This window comes from Schistocerca piceifrons, chromosome 5, assembly GCF_021461385.2.
Source record: "Schistocerca piceifrons isolate TAMUIC-IGC-003096 chromosome 5, iqSchPice1.1, whole genome shotgun sequence".
NCBI classification, from domain to species: domain Eukaryota; kingdom Metazoa; phylum Arthropoda; class Insecta; order Orthoptera; family Acrididae; genus Schistocerca; species Schistocerca piceifrons.
In genome coordinates, this window is record NC_060142.1 from 660869947 (window position 1) to 660889571 (window position 19625).

The 19625-nt window shown below is 44.3% G+C and overlaps 1 long non-coding RNA gene across 1 annotated transcript in view; it reads right to left on the minus strand.

The window, feature by feature from the left end:
* Positions 1 to 285: 285 nt before the first annotated feature.
* LOC124798623 overlaps positions 286 to 19625 on the minus strand; it is a 34407-nt gene continuing 15067 nt past the window's right edge. Inside the window, exon 2 of the long non-coding RNA XR_007016961.1 lies at positions 286 to 735. This is a non-coding gene — a long non-coding RNA (uncharacterized LOC124798623). The remainder of the gene's footprint in view (positions 736 to 19625) is intronic.

Genomic DNA, 19625 nt, shown 5'->3' on the forward strand with positions numbered 1-19625 from the left:
ACAGAACCTATGAAGTCATCTAGTGTACTGCCGAGTAAAAGACATCTGGCAATGGTGTATTCTTGTGTGCAAAGGCGGGAAATAAGAAAGCTGGGAGTATACAAAACCATTCAGTCGTAGCCGATGCACCATGGGACTCTAAATCGACTGTGAGAGCACGCAAAAAAAGAAAGAAACAGAATTCTCATCAGTATCCTACATCTGTTTATGTCGTATGATGTTTGATGCAGTGATGATTTGGAGATAGGAGATACATTTATTAGTAGATTATCATCACTAGCCAGAAGCGTTTTCATCTCTTTATTCCAAGTACTTACAGTATTTACTCTGGCGATAACGGATAGTTTTACAAAACACAGAAATATAGTAAAAAACTGATAATGTTGTGTCGGTCGGCAGACGAGTGAAGCCGACCCTGGAGTGGTGGGGGTGTATGCGTGTTGTTGGAGAGGGGGCTGGTGAGTGAGAGGTGGTTGAGGCGGGAAGCACAGATAGGGAGTGAGTGACTGGGAGAGAGGGAGAGAGAGAGAGAGCGGCGCTAGATGCGCACGCCCCGCTGCTCCCAGTGTTTACGGTAGCGACTGCGCAGTTCGCCCGTGGTGTCGTAGCGCGCAACCAGCTTGTTCCAGTCCGACTTTCGTCGAGTTGTCAGGTGGCGGAGCACCTTCTCGGCCGCCGCCAGCTGGCTCTCCGAGCACGACGCGCAGTTAGTCTCCACCGCGGACGCCACGAAAGCTGCAACACACGCAAACGAGTTACGTACAACATGAAATACCACAAAAGGCAGTGCGATTGGAGAGCTTTGGGCATCAGTGTAGAGAGCGGATTATATGCATCATATAAACCTTAAAATATGATTGCAAATATGCATGAAAAACGCTTAAAATGCATGAAAAGTGTCGAAATATACAAGATCAAATAACATGGTAGTTATTGCGTGCATTACATCTCAGAGGCGAACCTGTGCATATCAACTACGAGGAACAGCTCCGGCCACGCAAAAAATCGATATATTTAGAACGTTAATGTCATCTGGTGATGCTGAGGGAATTAGATTAGGAAATGAGACACTTAACCTTCAAGCGCTCGCGCGGGCGGTGAAGTGACCACCGCCTTTTTGCAATTTCGCTCCATACTTACTCCACAAAGGTAACGAGACGGCGGGAGGGACATTTATTCTCTAGTAGCACCTTTTTCCGACAGATGCTGCTCAAAGTTCGTCCAAGTCGCACCTCTCTGCTTCCCAGGACAAGTTCAAATAGGTCCGAACACGAGACTATTTCTAGCGCGAGCGCGTGAAGGTTAAAGTAGTAAAGGGGTTTTGCTATTTTGGGAGCAAAATAACTGATGATGGTCGAAGTAGAGAGGATATAAAATGTAGACTGGCAATGGCAAGGAAAGCGTTTTTGAAGAAGAGAAATTTGTTAACATCGAGTATAGATTTAAGTGTCAGGAAGTCGTTTCTAAAAGTATTTGTATGGAGTGAGGCCACGTATGGAAGTGAAACATGGACGATAAATAGTTTGGACAGGAAGAGAATAGAAGCTTTCGAAATGTGGTGCTACAGAAGAATACTGAACATATGATGGGTAGACCACAAACTAATGAGGAGGTGTTGAATAGAATTGGGGAGAAGAGGAGTTTGTGGCACAACTTGACAAGAAGAAGGGTCCGGTTGGTAGGACATGTTCTGAGCATCAAAGGATCACAAATTTAGTATTGGAGGGCATCGTGCAGGGTAAAAGTCATAGAGGGAGAGCAAGAGATAAATACACTAAGCAGATTCAGAAGGATGTAGGTTGCAGCAAGTACTGGGAGATGAAGAAGCTTGCACAGGATAGAGTAGCACGGAGAGCTGCATCAAACCAGTCACAGGACTGAAGACTGCAACAACAACAATGTCATTTCTGAATACTTTCTGGTAGAGGTTAAGAAGGGGGCCTTTCTGGGATTATTTTTTTAAAAATTTGCAAAATGGTGACGCATACCGCGTTTCAAGAATTGTTCCTTCTTCGCTGTCGTTATCGGTAACAAGCGGATGCGATGCGAGGGAGTCGCAGCAAAGCAATCGATATGCATAGGACCAACTTCGAGATATATCGCACGCAAGGGGGCACGTTCAAAACACTGAAATGTTTTATTTAGAAAACAACATACAATCACGAATTTTTTAACACGTTAACTTTTAATCAGTTCTATTGGACCAAAGCATCATTTACAATTTATTTTACATTTTTCCACTGTTGTAAACGTGAACGCCGGCCGGGGTGGCCGAGCGGTTCTAAGCGCTACAGTCTGGAACCACGCCACCGCTACGGTCGCAGGTTCGAATCCTGCCTCGGGCATGGATGTGTGTGATGTCCTTAGGTTAGTTAGGTTTAAGTAGTTCTAAGTTCTAGGGGACTGATGACCTTAGATGTTAAGTCCCATAGTGCTCAGAGCCATTTGAACCATTTTAAACGTGAACGACCAAGTACTGTTCCAAATGTTCGGTAGTAAGTTGTGTTCGATCACTCAAAACATTTTTATAAGCAAAAACGGACCGTTCTACATCAACTGAGGTGACTGGGCAGTATTTGAAGTTTGGTGCTATGGCGGATGCGATGCGAGGGAGTCGCAGTGAAACAGTCGATATGCGCAGGACCAACTCCGAGATACATCGCACGCAGAGGGGAACCCTCAAAAATTCCGTAATGTTTTAATTAAAAAACAACATACAAACATGAATTTTTTAACATCATCAACCTTTAAATAATACTATTGGACCAAAGCATCATTTACAATTCATTTTACATTTTTCCACTGTCGTAAACGTGAACGACCAAGTACTGTTCCAAATCTTCGGTAGTAAGATTATATCTTCGATCACTCAAATCATTTTTATAAGCAGAAAAGGACCGTTCTACATCAACTGAGGTAACTGGGCAGTATTTAAATTTGGGTGCTATGTTGGCACTTACTATTTCTGGTAAAAGTTCATTTGTCCCATTAACAAAACTATCAATTTGGCATAAGGTTTCAAAGCCTGGGTTATTATTTATAATGTTTTCAAACTTTTCTTTAAGTTTTATTGGGAATACCTCCGGCAATGAAGAGATCACTAGAATGATTTCATTCATTAACTGAATAGATTCATTCGACACCAAACCTTGAGTTTCAAGCTTTTTAATACTTGCAGGTATATGGGAAAAATGAGTGTTAATCACAGCAATGTCTTTTTTAATACCGGAATCATTAAAAGCTTCCCTGCACTGGCAAACTGCCAAAGCCACTGCACTACTTAAGTCGTTTACTACCCCTCTAATGGCCTCGAAATGTTCATTGAAAAACAACACAGCTTCTACCCACGTACCCCAACGAGCTACCACTGGTTCAGAAGGTGAAGGCAACGCACTCCATGAGCAAAGCACGTCACATGAATCAAGTTGGGATAAAATACTCTGAGGGCTTTTACTGTTTTCATCATATAGGGAAAAGCATCTGAAATAAACACAAAACACACTTTCATCTGCAGAAGGTCCTGGAAATATTTTTCTAATGCCCTCATTCACAAATCTGGCGATCGTATAATGATATACTTTTTCAAGTTCTTTGTAGGCCCCTAAACAGGAAGAAGAAGGCTGTTCTTTTAAAGCACCAACAATTAAATTTGCAATGTAACGGCCAAAAGTGTCTGTAGTGTCGTCAGCTGAAATCCAGATACTGTTTTCCTTGAGTTCACTGCGTATTCCTTTCAGAACATTTACGTAAATTGCCGGTATGTAATTTTTACACAATGTTGATTCATCTGATATAAAATTTTGATTTAAGCAATGTTTGCGCAGGAAGCGTTGAGAATAGGGTTTGTAAGTTTGTGAAGAGGAATATTGCTTGCAATGAATGCTTCACATAGATCCATGTTAAATGGACTTTTTTGGTTACCTATGGACAAATCCCTGCTAATGCAACTTGCTGTTGTCAGAAGTTGTTGTCGTGGTCCTTTCTTCTGCATTCCTGCGATATGAAGACTTGTCTTGACATGCTGGTCTATCTGGAACTTTTTTTTTTTGCACGTAACGTTTTTCTCGCAAACTCGGCAATATAAAACAATGCCGTCATATGGAAATGTTCTAGGATGGTCAGCTATCAACGAAACGACGTTTCTATTTTAGGGCAGTATGGCGCGCAACACATTACACATACCACATCTTAAACACGTTCAGTTGTGTATAAGTAAATACACTGCTGGCCACCGTAAATGCAACACCAAGAAAGACAAGAGGTAGCACAACAAAATTTATTTTGTAGATAACATGTTGACCAAGTATCAAATGATTACGTTTACAGACGTCTGTGACATATGGTTCCTGCCAGAATCAGTAGCCAGAGTAGCCGCAATTGTTGGAGATCACCTCTGCCACACGTCTCGGCATTGAGTCAAAGAGAAGTTGGATGTGTTCCTGGGGTACAGCAGCCCAAGCAGCTTCCACACATTGCCAAAGATCATCTGGTGTGGCAGCTGGGGATCTAATCTGGGTCACTCGTTGAGCAACCATGAACCATATGTTTTCTACCGGCGAAAGATCCGGTGAGCGAGCCGGCCAGGGAAGCACTTCAATCTGGTTATTGACGAAGAACCTTTGGACAATGCGTGCCACGTGTGGTCGCGCATTGTCCTGTTGAAATATGGCTGTGGCCGAGCCCTGAAGGTAAGGAAGGACAACTGGCTCCAGCACCTCGGATATGTAGCGCCGGCTATTTAAAGTACCGGCAATGCGTACTAGAGGCATGCGAGAGTAATATCCAATACCGCGCCATACCATAATACCCGGTGCAAGACCAGTGTGGCGGTTCATAATGCAGCTGTCCAGCATCCTCTCTCCACGGTGTCTCCACACTCGAATCCGACCATGGTGGTGCTGCAGACAGAAGCGTGCCTCGTCAGTAAAGACAACGTCATTCCATTCTGCCGTCCACATCCGTCTGTTATCACACCATTGGCGACGGAGACGTCTGTGGTTCTGCGTCAATGGCAGACGAAGCAATGGACGTCTTGCGGACAGACCACTCTGCTGTAAACGGCGTCGAATGGTACGCGCAGACACTGGATGATGCGTTACAGACGCAATGTGCTGTGCTATGTTTCGGGATGTCACTGAGGGATCCGTCACTGCCATGCGCACAATTTGCCTATCAGCACGTGCAGTGGTGCACCGAGGTGAATGCGATCGACCACGTCGGTCCGTCGTACCCTCCTGCAAACCAACGGTCACATATCCGCATTACAGTTGTTTGGTTTCGTCCAACACGACTAGCGATTTCTCTGTATGATAAGACACAATCTCGGTAAGCCACTATCCTTCCTCTGTCGAACTCGGATACTTGATCAAACGATGTTCGCTGTTGTCTACGAGGCATAACTGATCGTCTTGTGAAACAACCCCAAGGTAAACACACGTGCCGAACGTACACTCGTCGAAATCCCCAAGCCTTAAATGGCGCTATGAGGTGGCGCCACAGACGGGCGTGATGTGCGTCTGCGCTGAAATTCTAATCAGTTGCATATCTCAATGCTGCAAACCTATGGTGTAAATTTCACTTGATTCGGATGCTTCCTTCACGGTGTTGCATTTACTGTGGCCAGCAGTGTATAAAGCTAAAGTGAAACAACGGACGTGTGACTAAAAGCTTGCGTAGTTTAATTTAAATGTTGCCGACGCGTACGGTATGACAGAGGAGGGGATTAACGGGGGACGCGGGCGCAGGAGCATTGACTCTGTCTGCCTGTTCCTGTTCCTCTTCTGTAATGATTTCGCTAGGCAGTGGCCTCTCTGTTAACGATTCCACGCAGTTCTAGGTCGCGGTCAATCTGTGAGACATCAAAACTAGATCGAGCTAGGAACCGCCCGTCAAAATTTTTAAAATATTGTAAACATACAGCGAAAATATTCATCGTAGCGTCACCAGTTTTTAGTTAAAATATGCAATAACCAGTGAAAAGGAGCCAAATATGCACATGCATATGCAACATGCAAATGCATATAATCCGGTCTTTAGGCATCACGGAAAAAAATTTTGAACCTATCAGATGTTTTATCGAAAAGATTTCTCTGAAGTTAACAAATAAGGCAGAATGGGAAACAAAAAAAAACAAAAATGGCTCTGAGCAGTATGGGACTCAACTGCTGTGGTTATCAGTCCCCTAGAACTACTTAAACCTAACTAACCTAAGGACATCACACACATCCATGCCCGAGGCAGGATTCGAACCTGTGACCGTAGCAGTCGCATGGTTCCGGACTGCGCGCCTAGAACCGCGAGACCACCGCGGCCGGCTAGAATGGGAAACACCTGACGCGCCTTCCAATGCTGCTCAGTATCATGTACACCATCTCTACTACTATTTGAAACTCTAAAATTATAATTTAAACACCGAACTTTAAATTCTAGATCGGTACCACATTTGCAGTACGTGATTTCTAGCGTTATTCAAAAGGCGCGGCAAATGTTTCTCTAATCTATCTTATTTCTTTCTTTTGGCCAAAACATTTTACAAAACGTTTGACCATTTTTTTCAAGTTTTATTCTAAAAGAATTTAATATAATATTCGTTTTTCGAAATCTCATTCACTTTCCTACCGTCTTCCGTTCAGTAAGTTCCAGTAAGTTCCAGGTAGAAGATGTGCGAATGCGCATGGAATACGCAGAACCAACAGGTAGATCTGCGATTTAGTAGAGCTACACATCCCTGATATACACTCCTGGAAATTGAAATAAGAACACCGTGAATTCATTGTCCCAGGAAGGGGAAACTTTATTGACACATTCCTGGGGTCAGATACATCACATGATCACACTGACAGAACCACAGGCATAGACACAGGCAACAGAGCATGCACAATGTCGGCACTAGTACAGTGTATATCCACCTTTCGCAGCAATGCAGGCTGCTATTCTCCCATGAAGACGATCGTAGAGATGCTGGATGTAGTCCTGTGGAACGGCTTGCCATGCCATTTCCACCTGGCGCCTCAGTTGGACCAGCGTTCGTGCTGGACGTGCAGACCACGTGAGACGACGCTTCATCCAGTCCCAAACATGCTCAATGGGGGACAGATCCGGAGATCTTGCTGGCCAGGGTAGTTGACTTACACCTTCTAGAGCACGTTGGGTGGCACGGGATACATGCGGACGTGCATTGTCCTGTTGAAACTGCAAGTTCCCATGCCGGTCTAGGAATGGTAGAACGATGGGTTCGATGACGGTTTGGATGTACCGTGCACTATTCAGTGTCCCCTCGACGATCACCAGTGGTGTACGGCCAGTGTAGGAGATCGCTCCCCACACCATGATGCCGGGTGTTGGCCCTGTGTGCCTCGGTCGTATGCAGTCCTGATTGTGGCGCTCACCTGCACGGCGCCAAACACGCATACGACCATCATTGGCACCAAGGCAGAAGCGACTCTCATCGCTGAAGGCGACACGTCTCCATTCGTCCCTCCATTCACGCCTGTCGCGACACCACTGGAGGCGGGCTGCACGATGTTGGGGCGTGAGCGGAAGACGGCCTAACGGTGTGCGGGACCGTAGCCCAGCTTCATGGAGACGGTTGCGAATGGTCCTCGCCGATACCCCAGGAGCAACAGTGTCCCTAATTTGCTGGGAAGTGGCGGTGCGGTCCCCTACGGCACTGCGTAGGATCCTACGGTCTTGGCGTGCATCCGTGCGTCGCTGCGGTCCGGTCCCAGATCGACGGGCACGTGCACCTTCCGCCGACCACTGGCGACAACATCGATGTACTGTGGAGACCTCACGCCCCACGTGTTGAGCAATTCGGCGGTACGTCCACCCGGCCTCCCGCATGCCCACTATACGCCCTCGCTCAAAGTCCGTCAACTGCACATACGGTTCACGTCCACGCTGTCGCGGCATGCTACCAGTGTTAAAGACTGCGATGGAGCTCCGTATGCCACGGCAAACTGGCTGACACTGACGGCGGCGTTGCACAAATGCTGCGCAGCTAGCGCCATTCGACGGCCAACACCGCGGTTCCTGGTGTGTCCGCTGTGCCGTGCGTGTGATCATTGCTTGTACAGCCCTCTCGCAGTGTCCGGAGCAAGTATGGTGGGTCTGACACACCGGTATCAATGTGTTCTTTTTTCCATTTCCAGGAGTGTACTTCCGCTTCTTGATCACGTGCGTTGTTGGTAAAGGTTTTGACATCAGTTATCTTCTTTCGCCATAAAGCGATGTCGAAAGAAAAACAGCCATGGTTAAAGGGGAACAATTCTTTCATTGATGTGTCTTGCCCCTCTGGAGCACCATCCGAGGATTTTTACATACTGCAATTTGTGGGGACATTACACACACCGGTGTCGGTTCAAAAAGCAGTGCTAGCATAGGACCACACCTACAGGTTTTGAATCCACATAGCGCATTCTGTATAAGTTCGCATGCGCCATGTATATAAGGAGCGAGCAAACAGTTTCCGTTTGAGTGCGATGCTGCAGCATATATGTAACCCAGTGCGGGTATATAGGCACCGACGCGTGCGCAAGGGGTTACTAAGTCCTTAGATCGCCCCTTATACACAACTAAGTTCGTCCGGAACTCTCAGAGCGTGAGTCCTACTTGCACTTGTATGGCTTTATTTTTTATTTTTTTTTTAATGTCAAGGAAAACAGACAATATCGATTTCATCTAGTAGGTTATCCATTTCACTTAGTACAGAAAAAGCTGCCATAAAACATAATGATAAAGAAAAAAATAAGCCAAGGACGTTGCATTTGACCATCCCGCTTTAATTTCTACAGATATGCAACTGTTCAAGGACAGAAAAATCTTCTGTGCATGGCAGCTTGATTCGCTGATATTGAAACCAGTATTCAGTTGTATCCACACTATCAGTAAGGTAAGCTAATAATTCAACACGATAATTTCTCCCAAGAAATAAACAATATCGTCGTTACAATACCAGAGACAAAAGTATGGCCAATTTTAGTTAACGTTGCAATTAAAAAATAAGTAAAACTTTCCCGACATCTGAGGTCCGAAATACTTAGTTCTACAAGCAAGACACTGAGCCAAAGTTTAACAAACTCCAAGTCACCAAAAAACTTAGTATAATTTCGTGATTTCCGACATATTTTAACTACATCCAGAAACCATATCTAATAGAGCCAAACAGCGAACACAGTCACAAACTTTATTCATGACGGTAACTACTTCCTGAACTATTATCACCTCCACCGTCCGCCCCTGGTAGATAAGTGGTCAGAGCGACGGACTGTCATACCTAACGGCCCGGGTTCGATTCCCGGGTGGGTCGGAGATTTTCTCCGCCCAGGGACTGGGTGTTGTATTGTCCTTATCCTCATCATTTCATCCCTATCGACACGCAAGTCGTCGAAGTGGCGTGAACTCGGAAAACTTGCACCAGGCGAACGGTCTACCTGACTAGAGGCCCTAGCCACACGGCATTTCCATTTCCATCACCTCCACCATTTCCTGTTACATTCACTAATGATGCGCTAGACTCTTCGCGCGAGTTCTGGGTTTGCTCTTTTACTGTCAAGGACACTTCGCGAGATGTATGTTGGACGAAGTAATACGTTGCCTGGCTCTTTTAAACTGTACGCTCTCGGAATTTTAATAACTTAGCTGTAAGTGATACACAGTGCCTCTCTTGTAGGGTGTGCCTCTTGCGCATACTAAATAAGCCAGTTGAGGAACGGGCAGAACTTTTTTGGATCTTCTGTACATCCATATTTTACTATCTTTCGCTGTTTGTGTAACAGACACCCCCACTACTGAAATATCCCGTAGGAATCATTGTAAAATTGTACATATTTTCTTTGTTTCCTTTATTTTAAATTTTCGTTAGTTATTTTGTGAACTTATGTATGTGAAGTGAGGTTGTTATCGAAACAAATACTGTTATTCCGAATTATATTATTCTCAATGTAATTGTGTACATTTTCTACATATTTCTGGGAGCTTCGGCCCAATACAGAAAATTATATCTGTGTAAAAGTTTTACGAAAGTGAGAGAGACAGTTGATGACCAGTTAGTTCAAAGCCGAACGGCGGAAGTGTTAAGTCGATCGGTCGCGAGAGCAGTTGAAATTGTTGGAATTTTTCATCACATTGCGGAGAAAATATTTGTTTTAATTGTGCTGAAAGAGGAAAATGTTTGGAGGAAATCCTAGGCAGATATTTTGAAATGGGGAACGTCATTATTTGCGAGGAAATGCGAGTCGAGCATGGAACAATCTGCAAGACATCTGTTGCGTTATTGTTGCTACAGTTTGTTAAAAACTTCAGGTGAAGTAGACTTTACTTTAGAGTCGAGGCAGAAGAGGAAGCACAAGACTAGAAGACGTCGGGAGAAGAAAGAAGATATTACAACAAGAAGATTTAGAAGATATCGCAGAATATTCCGAAGAGAATACGTAATACATCAACAGAATCTTCTGGAATCACGAACAATACAGTTATAGAGCGCTATTTTATCGTGACGCATTTGAAGAAGACAACGAAACTATTGTACCAAACTGCAAGACGAATTAGACGCTGTGAACTTCGCAGTTTCGTGTACTTACGAGTGAAATTTGATTTATTGTGCTCTGTGCTCCGAACTCTGAGTCGATTTCTTCAAAACTGCTGCCATTCAATTCTGAGTCAAAATAATAAAACGACGACTTACTTTTCAAATACACAGTTCGGTAGTCGTCTGTGCTAGAAGTGAAGATCTGTGTTCGTAGCAGTAATCCGACCAAACAACGGGCCGGAGCAGCGGCAAAATTACATACCACTCTTGATAATTAATATTCTAAATCAACGAAACTACCATCGCCATCTTGCTCCAGCTCGGCGATATTCACGAACAGTCGAACGTAGTCTCCAGAGATCCACGCTGCAGTCTTCACGGGGTAAGCTACATCTGATACTCTGCTGTCACTAATTCGATGCCTTTTGCGTTGCTGTGTCGAACAAAACAAACCCCTAAGTGAACATCACGTCAAAGTGCACAACATGCAAGGAAAAATAGCAATATTTCTTAAGACGATAATTGACCGACAGTGTATTGATTAAATTTTTAGCACTTAGATTTCTCTTGCTGCCTGAACTTTACAAACAGTCAACCCAAAGTGGTCGCGTTAACATTACAGTTTATGAAAGAGGTACTTTCATTTTTCATTACAACAGTACACTTCACTTTATGGAAATGTTTGGAATTAATTTGTAAACAAGATTAAATATTTAATTAATTTACTGTAGCTTCCGAGTTTGAAACAGAGTCTGTTATCAAAAAGGACATTGCATTCCGCTGACAGCCACCTTCAGTTGGAATTTCATACGGTAGCAGTGTTATTATTCTTTACATTCAAATGCTAGTCACTTTTACAACTAATTTAATTCCAGTTACGGTTCACATCAGTATATACTGAGAGTCCATACAGCAATTAACAATCTGCCATTACGATGATCTGAAGGTTTGCTACAATGATCGTTAACACACGTCAGCAAGACTATTCTGCTCGCTTACTCTATGCATAATTATTCTGGAAAACGCACTTGAGAAACTGGTCCACACATCACATTTCGTATTTTACAGTTGACTAACAGAAATTATGACCTCAGCAGCACCTAAAAAATCTTATGCATTTTTATCTGTTTACATGTTTCATTGTGTTTATGTAAATGTGGTTGTGGGTATGTCCTATGTCTCATTGACGATTCCAATCGGGTGAAAGGAGGAAAGCTAATTGCCAGAAATTTGATTAAATACATTCATTCAGGTTCTACATCTACATTTATACTCCGCAAGCCACCCAACGGTGTGTGGCGGAGGGCACTTTACGTGCCACTGTCATTACCTCCCTTTCCTGTTCCAGTCGCGTATGGTTCGCGGGAAAAACGACTGTCTGAAAGCCTCCGTGCGCGCTCTAATCTCTCTAATTTTACATTCGTGATCTCCTCGGGAGGTATAAGTAGGGGGGAAGAAATATATTCGATACCTCATCCAGAAACGCACCCTCTCGAAACCTGGCGAGCAAGCTACACCGCGATGCAGAGCGCCTCTCTTGCAGAGTCTGCCACTTGAGTTTATTAAACATCTCCGTAACGCTATCACGGTTACCAAATAACCCTGTGACGAAACGCGCCGCTCTTCTTTGGATCTTCTCTATCTCCTCCGTCAAACCGATCTGGTACGGATCCCACACTGATGAGCAATACTCAAGTATAGGTCGAACGAGTGTTTTGTAAGCCACCTCCTTTGTTGATGGACTACATTTTCTAAGCACTCTCCCAATGAATCTCAACCTGGTACCCGCCTTACCAACAACTAATTTTATATGATCATTCCACTTCAAATCGTTCCGCACGCATACTCCCAGATATTTTACAGAAGTAACTGCTACCAGTGTTTGTTCCGCTATCATATAATCATACAATAAAGGATCCTTCTTTCTATGTATTCGCAATACATTACATTTGTCTATGTTAAGGGACAGTTGCCACTCCCTGCACCAAGTGCCTATCCGCTGCAGATCTTCCTGCATTTCGCTACAATTTTCTAATGCTGCAACTTCTCTGTATACTACAGCATCATCCGCGAAAAGCCGCATGGAACTTCCGACACTATCTACTAGGTCATTTATATATATTGTGAAAAGCAATGGTCCCATAACACTCCCCTGTGGCACGCCAGAGGTTACTTTAACGTCTGTAGACGTCTCTCCATTGATAACAACATGCTGTGTTCTGTTTGCTAAAAACTCTTCAATCCAGCTGGTCTGATATTCCGTAGGCTCTTACTTTGTTTATCAGGCGACAGTGCGGAACTGTATCGAACGCCTTCCGGAAGTCAAGAAAAATAGCGTCTACCTGGGAGATTCACAAAACGGGCGTGGCATCTCAAGTTACTTTTGGTCTGTAAGGTGTTGTGGTGATTATGGTTCAAATGGCTCTAAGCACTATGGGACTAAACATCTGAGGTCATCAGACACCTAGACTTAGAACTACTTAAACCTAACTAACCTAAAGACATGACACACTTCCATGCTCGAGGCAGGATTCGAACGTGCGACCGTAGCAGCAGCGCGGTTTCGGACTGAAGCGCCTAGAACCGCTCGGCCACATCGGTGGTGATTATGTTGTACACCGAATCGTTACGTATTCACCACAGAATATTCGTGCTATTAGAGTTTAAATATAGTAATACAGAGTAGGGAGCATTTTGATTTTGGTCATATTTATTAATTAAAATCGGATCTATTGAAGAGCACGTCAAGTAGTCACAAGCTCCTCTGACGTATATGGAAACACTCGTGGTGGTTAACCAGAAAGGGGGAGGAGTAGCTAGGACCGTTTTAAACGCCTCCCCTCGTAGCGTCTGCTACTGATGTGTATTCAGCACTTCCGTAACGCTTTTGCACTTACTAAATAAGCGCGTGGCGAAACGGGCCGATCTTCTTTGAAACCTCTCTGGTAAGGGTCCAGCACTAACGAGCAACACTGAGAATCCGAGCGAACGATCGTTTTATAGGGTATTTGTTCGGTCGGTGAATCGCATTCCCTTAAGATTCGTACAATGAATATCAGTTTAGCATCTACGTCTGTAACAACTACACCGCTCAAAAGTATTAGGGGAACATGACTTTGGGCGTCCACCACAATCCATTGAGCAATAATTCGGGAGTGGTTATGTTACCAAATTATACCTTTAACTTTCACAAATTAAGTACACCACAAAGGATCATTACATCCTAGACCATTGACATAAAAAAAACTGAAATGTCCGACAGGTGTCATCCTGGGTGCTTTCCATTGGGCTTTCAGAGCTTCAGTAACGTGTACGCCCCGCCTGATACCTATGTGGCATGCTCCATACAACTCTACGGAGGTCATCCTGTGGTATCCGTTCTCATTCTGCAATGAGAGACCACGGGAGTTTTTGGAGAGACCGTGGTGGAACAGGACGACCACGAACACGTCTGTCAAGCTTGTCCAAAATATGCACGACGGGGTTCAGACCGGGACTCACTGCTGGCCATTCCATTACTTCAATGTAGGCTTCACAACACATCACTGCTGATGTCCGCCACACTGTCCCTGGCATTAGAAGTAACTCAAGGCCACCGTAAGCAGCACCCAACGCATGGTACAACAACAGGATCTGTTCGATGCATTTCCTGGCGGTAAGGCGACCATCGACAATGACAATACTGAAATCCCCCCACATCAGATAACCTTGGCAAGGTGTCGATTTCCTGGACAACTTCTGACAGTAACGCTCGCTACGGGTCTCCGCACACGAACACAACTACCATCTAGCGTCTGAGAATATCTGAACTTGTTTGTCAGTAACATGTTTCGCTAGTGACGAAGTGGCCAGTTGACTAGGGGCCGGCAGAACTGAAAATGAGCTGCAAGATGTTGTCGTGTCAGGTGGGATACTCGAACAGGACGTCTGGGCCCTAAGGTCCTGACAACATCTTGCACTACTTTGGTGGTGTCCGTAGGACGAAGCAGTGCAGAATGGCCAGATACTGGTCTTCACGTGGAATTGTAATACGTCGGCGGCCTTTGCCTACTTGCCTTGTGTATTGACCTGCCTGCCTACATCATGTCCACAACATATGGAAGACACGCCGAGAGGGATTGGCATCTGCAACAACACTCCCTAAAGTACATCCTTTTCCGATCAAACAGACCGCCCTTGTGACTTGCGCTGCGCTAAGGTGAGGTTTACTATCTTTAGGTTGAAAAAGTCGACTTTTTTTAAAATTACATTTTTGGATCCCCTGAAATGGTTTATCCGAATACGGAACGGAAATGTTTGTTATTCGCGGCTGAACAAAAAAATGCACCTGCCTGAAATCGGCCCTTTTCACGCACAGTTTTTTTCTTTCGGAGGACGAGTTATTGTAGCGGTGCTTGGGAGGAAACACACAAAATTCAAATGAAAGTTTGAATGCGTGTGTTTGGAAGTTAGCCCCCAAGCATTTGCATTCTGGTGCGAAGACTGTGAAGATTGCGACTTTCCTGGCAGTGAGCAGCATCAATGAAGGGTATTCAGCAATTCTGAAGACCATAACAACGGTGGACGTCACCCTGGGACTCTATTCGACGCAGTTCGCCAAGCATTCGGACGACCACCGGATTCAAGCGGCCAAAAAACGCTTGTCACCGGCCGTACGAGCGGCTCTGGAGCAGCGAAGGATGGCCCAGATCGAGCAGAACTCCCTCTACAAGGAAGAGGAAGAACTAGTTTGTGGATCCGGAATAGCAGATTGAACGTACGTTGCAAAATATTGCATTTATATGTTGTCAATACTTCAAACGCGTTTTTCTCAAAATGACTTTTTTTTTTATTGCGCGGTATGGTAACTTCAAATCTACTGAACGGATTGGCATGATTCTTTGTTTCCGACGAATCTAACTAAATTGTCTAGTTGTATTTAAATGGCCGCCATTTTGTTTCCTATGTTACAACTCCTAAAAAATCTTATATACTTCGCTAACGTCAACTAAATTTTGATTTCAGATGAGCCGGCTGACCCGTGACATACCTCACGTGGAGGTCTACATCGAAATTTTGTTTGGTTCCGACGGCACGTCCGCCTTTCTTCGTCGACATTTCAGGTTGAAAAAATTTCAGTTTGTAGAGGAAATATCAATAAACATTTTGACGAAATTTGACATTGATATCTATAACATACCCCAAGGAAAAAATCCTCAAAGAACATGCTTTTTTCGGGCCAAAGATAGTAAACCTCCCCTTAAGATGTCACATTGCATGTGCTTGGTTGAATACAATGCCCACAAATGACAACTGCCATCTGTGTACCTCGCTTGAAAACACTTGCTCACCGATACTCACTTCCTTCTGAAGGGTTACCTGACACTAATGCATAACACAGCCAATAGCTGGCGAATGATTTCAGTTGGTGCCTACACTGAAAGAACGATCTCAAGCGAGCCAATAAGGCCACAGATACCACCTACATCAAAAACAGATTTAACATACCGGACGTTGATAGAAGTGTACCCCTAGATCTATTGATTACTTTGTTTTTAAGTGTTAGCTACGCCTTAGGTCGATGTAGGTGGATTCTCCCAGATATTTTACATTTGTTGCTGTTTTCAGTTGTTTACCATCAGTAGTGTAATTGATCAGCAATGTTTCTGTTTATTATCGCCCAGTGCGTTATATTACAAGTGAATTCTCAGTACCTGTAACCAACACTCATCTTGTGGATGTCTTCTTGCGTTTCGACACAGGTTTCTGCAATTACAACTTCCGTGTAGACAGCATCATTCGTACACTGGATGATAGCACTTCCTGCGTTATCCACTGCAGTTTTCCGAACTTCTGTCTCATCGCAGGGTGAAACGGAATAAACATTTCAAAGAATTGGAAATAGCTATTTGCTTAGTTGATTATTTGGAAATTCACAACACGACGGATAGCTGAGTAAGCTGACTACGGGGATGCTGAATACTGCTGGTAATCGCTCCCTACTTTAAAAGACACAGTGTGTTTCTGCCACATAGCGGTTCAGCACAACGCAGCTGTCGGTTGCAGGGAGACTGGTCACTTTCAAAGGCGAAGGTCGCCCGTTCGAAACCTGTCCCGACAAAGCCAGACAGCCCGCCGATAATGCTGGCTGGCCTTTCAGTGGCGCGGCTGTGGTTCACGCCTCGGCCTAGAAAAATGCTCGCCGCTGAGCTTCCATTGGCCGCGATTGCGGCAGGGAATAACGCTCCACCTACAGAATGGCTATTCAGCAGTGGGCGCATTTATGTATAGACACCTTAAGCGGTACATTGTTTATTCAGCACTTCGGAATGCTGTACACAACAAGGGGCGGTTGTGGAATCCTGATTCACACGATGGAGTTACTTCCCAAGACGCTGTTTGCCAAGCACACAGATTGCAACAGAAATACTTTTTATAAAATTTGACGAAACGAGTCATCACTCAAATATGATGGAAAAAATCTTCATTTATGAGTTATTAATGAAATTTTACTTCCAATATAGTTCGGAGCAGTTATACCGGGTGATCAAAAAGTCAGTATAAATTTGAAAACTGAATAAATCACGGAATAATGTAGATAGAGAGGTACAAATTGACACACATGCTTGGAATGACATGGGGTTTTATTAGAACAAAAAAAAATGCAAAAGTTCAAAAAATGTCCGACAGATGGCGCTTCATCTGATCAGAATAGCAATAATTAGCATAACAAAGTAAGACAAAGCAAAGATGTTCTTTACAGAAAATGCTCAATATGTCCACCATCATTCCTCAACAATAGCTGTAGTCGAGGAATAATGTTGTGAACAGCACTGTAAATCATGTCCGGAGCTATGGTGAGGCATTGGCCTCGGATGTTGTCTTTCAGCATCCCTAGAGATGTCGGTCGATCACGATACACTTGTAACCTCAAAGCCAATAATCGCACGGACTGAGGTCTGGGGACCTGGGAGGCCAAGCATGACGAAAGTGGTGGCTGAACACACGATCATCACCAAACGACGCGCGCAAGAGATCTTTCACGCGTCTAGTAATATGGGATGGAGCTCCATCCTGCATAAACATCGTATGTTCCAGCAGGTGTTTATCAACCAGGCTGGGGATGATGCGATTCTGTAACGTATCGGCGTACCTCTCACCCGTCACGGTAGCAGTTTTGCTGTCCAGCGCCATCTGCCGGACGTTTTGTGAACTTTTTTTTTTTGTTCTAGAAAGACCCCATGTCATTCCAAGCTTGTGTGTCAATGTTTACCTCTTTATCAACGTTATTCCGTGGTTTATTAAGTTTTCAAATTTATACTGACTTTTTGATCACCCACTATACTGAGGTTACAAATTCATGGGATAGCGAGCGATATGCACATATACAGTACGCGTATGGCTGCCGTATCGCCTACACAAGGCATAAAAGTTGCATTGGCGGTACACTCAGGTGATTCGTGTGAAAACAATTCCGATGTGATTATTGCTGCACTACGGGAATCAACAGACTAAACGCGGAATGGTTGGGTTGGGTTGTTTGGGGAAGGAGACCAGACAGCGAGGTCATCGGTCTCATTGGATTAGGGAAGGATGGGGAAGGAAGTCGGCCGTGCCCTTTCAAAGGAACCATCCCGGCATTTGCCCGGAACAATTTAGGGAAATCACGGAAAACCTAAATCAGGATGGCCGGACGGGGGATTGAACCGTCGTCCTCCCGAATGCGAGTCCAGTTTCTAGCGGAATAGTGGTTGGTGTTCTACGCATGTGACATTCCATTTCTGATATTGTTAGGGAAGTCAGTATTCCGAGATCCATAGTGTCAACAGTGTGCCGAGATTATCAAATTTCATGCATTGCCTCTCACCGCTGCCAACACAGTGGCCGATGGCCTTCACTTAACGACCGAGAGCAGCGGCGTTTGCGTAGAGTTGTAAATGCTAACAGACAAGCAACAATTTGTGAAATAACCTTAGAAATAAATGTGGGACGCATGACGAACGTTTCCGTTATGACAGTGCGACGAAATGGGCGTTAATGAGCTCTGGCAGGAAACGATCGAAGCGAGTGCCTTTGCTAAGAGTATGACATACCCTGCAGCGCCTCTCCTGGGCTCGTAACGATATCAGTTGGACTCTAGACGATTGGAAAACAGTGCCTGGCCAGATGAGTCCCGATTTCAGTTGGTAAGAGCTGATGGCAGGGTTCGAGTGTGGCTCAGACCCCGCGAAGTCATCGACCTACGTTGTCAATACGACACTGTCAAAGCTGGTGGTGGTCCACAATGGTGTGGGCTATTTATTTGGAATGGATTCGATCCTCTGATCCAACTGAACCTATCATTGACTGTAAATGACTATGTTCAGCTACGTGGAGACCGTTTGCAGCCATTCATGGATTTAGTGTTCCCAAGCAACGAAAGAATTTTAATGGATGACATTGCACCATCTCAGAACATTCTGGGCAATCCTAGCGAATGATTTGGTCACACATATCGCCCAACATGAATCCCATCGAACATTTATGGGACATAATCGAGGCGTCAGTCCGTGTACAAAATCCTGAATGGATCCTATCGCAGTCATGGCCGGCTATAGAGACAGCATGACTCAATATCTCTTCAGGGGACTTCCATTGACTCGCTGTGTCCACGCTACGACGGATTGCTGCACTACGTCGAACAAAATGAGGTCCGACACGATTTTAGGAAGCAGCCCACGACTTTTATCACCACAGTGTACTGTGTAAAAGGGATATATATATATATATATATATATATATATATATATACAGGTGACAAGGAAAAACTTTATATATATATATATATATATATATATATATATATATATATATATATATATATAAAGTTTTTGCTTCTCAGCTGTGGTGCCTCGCACTGCTACTTTATGGTGAGCTTAACTCTGAATGACATAATGTTCAGTTTCTCTATACTCATGAAAACAAAGTGCACGGTTATTAATTTTAAGTATTTAATTATGTTCATGCTTACTAAGTGTAATCTGAGCTACACTTAGTGACGATAGTGTTGTGGCTAACACTGCAGATAGGTACTGATTCTTTAGTAATCATGATCTGAAGATGTTTGTTAATCGACCGA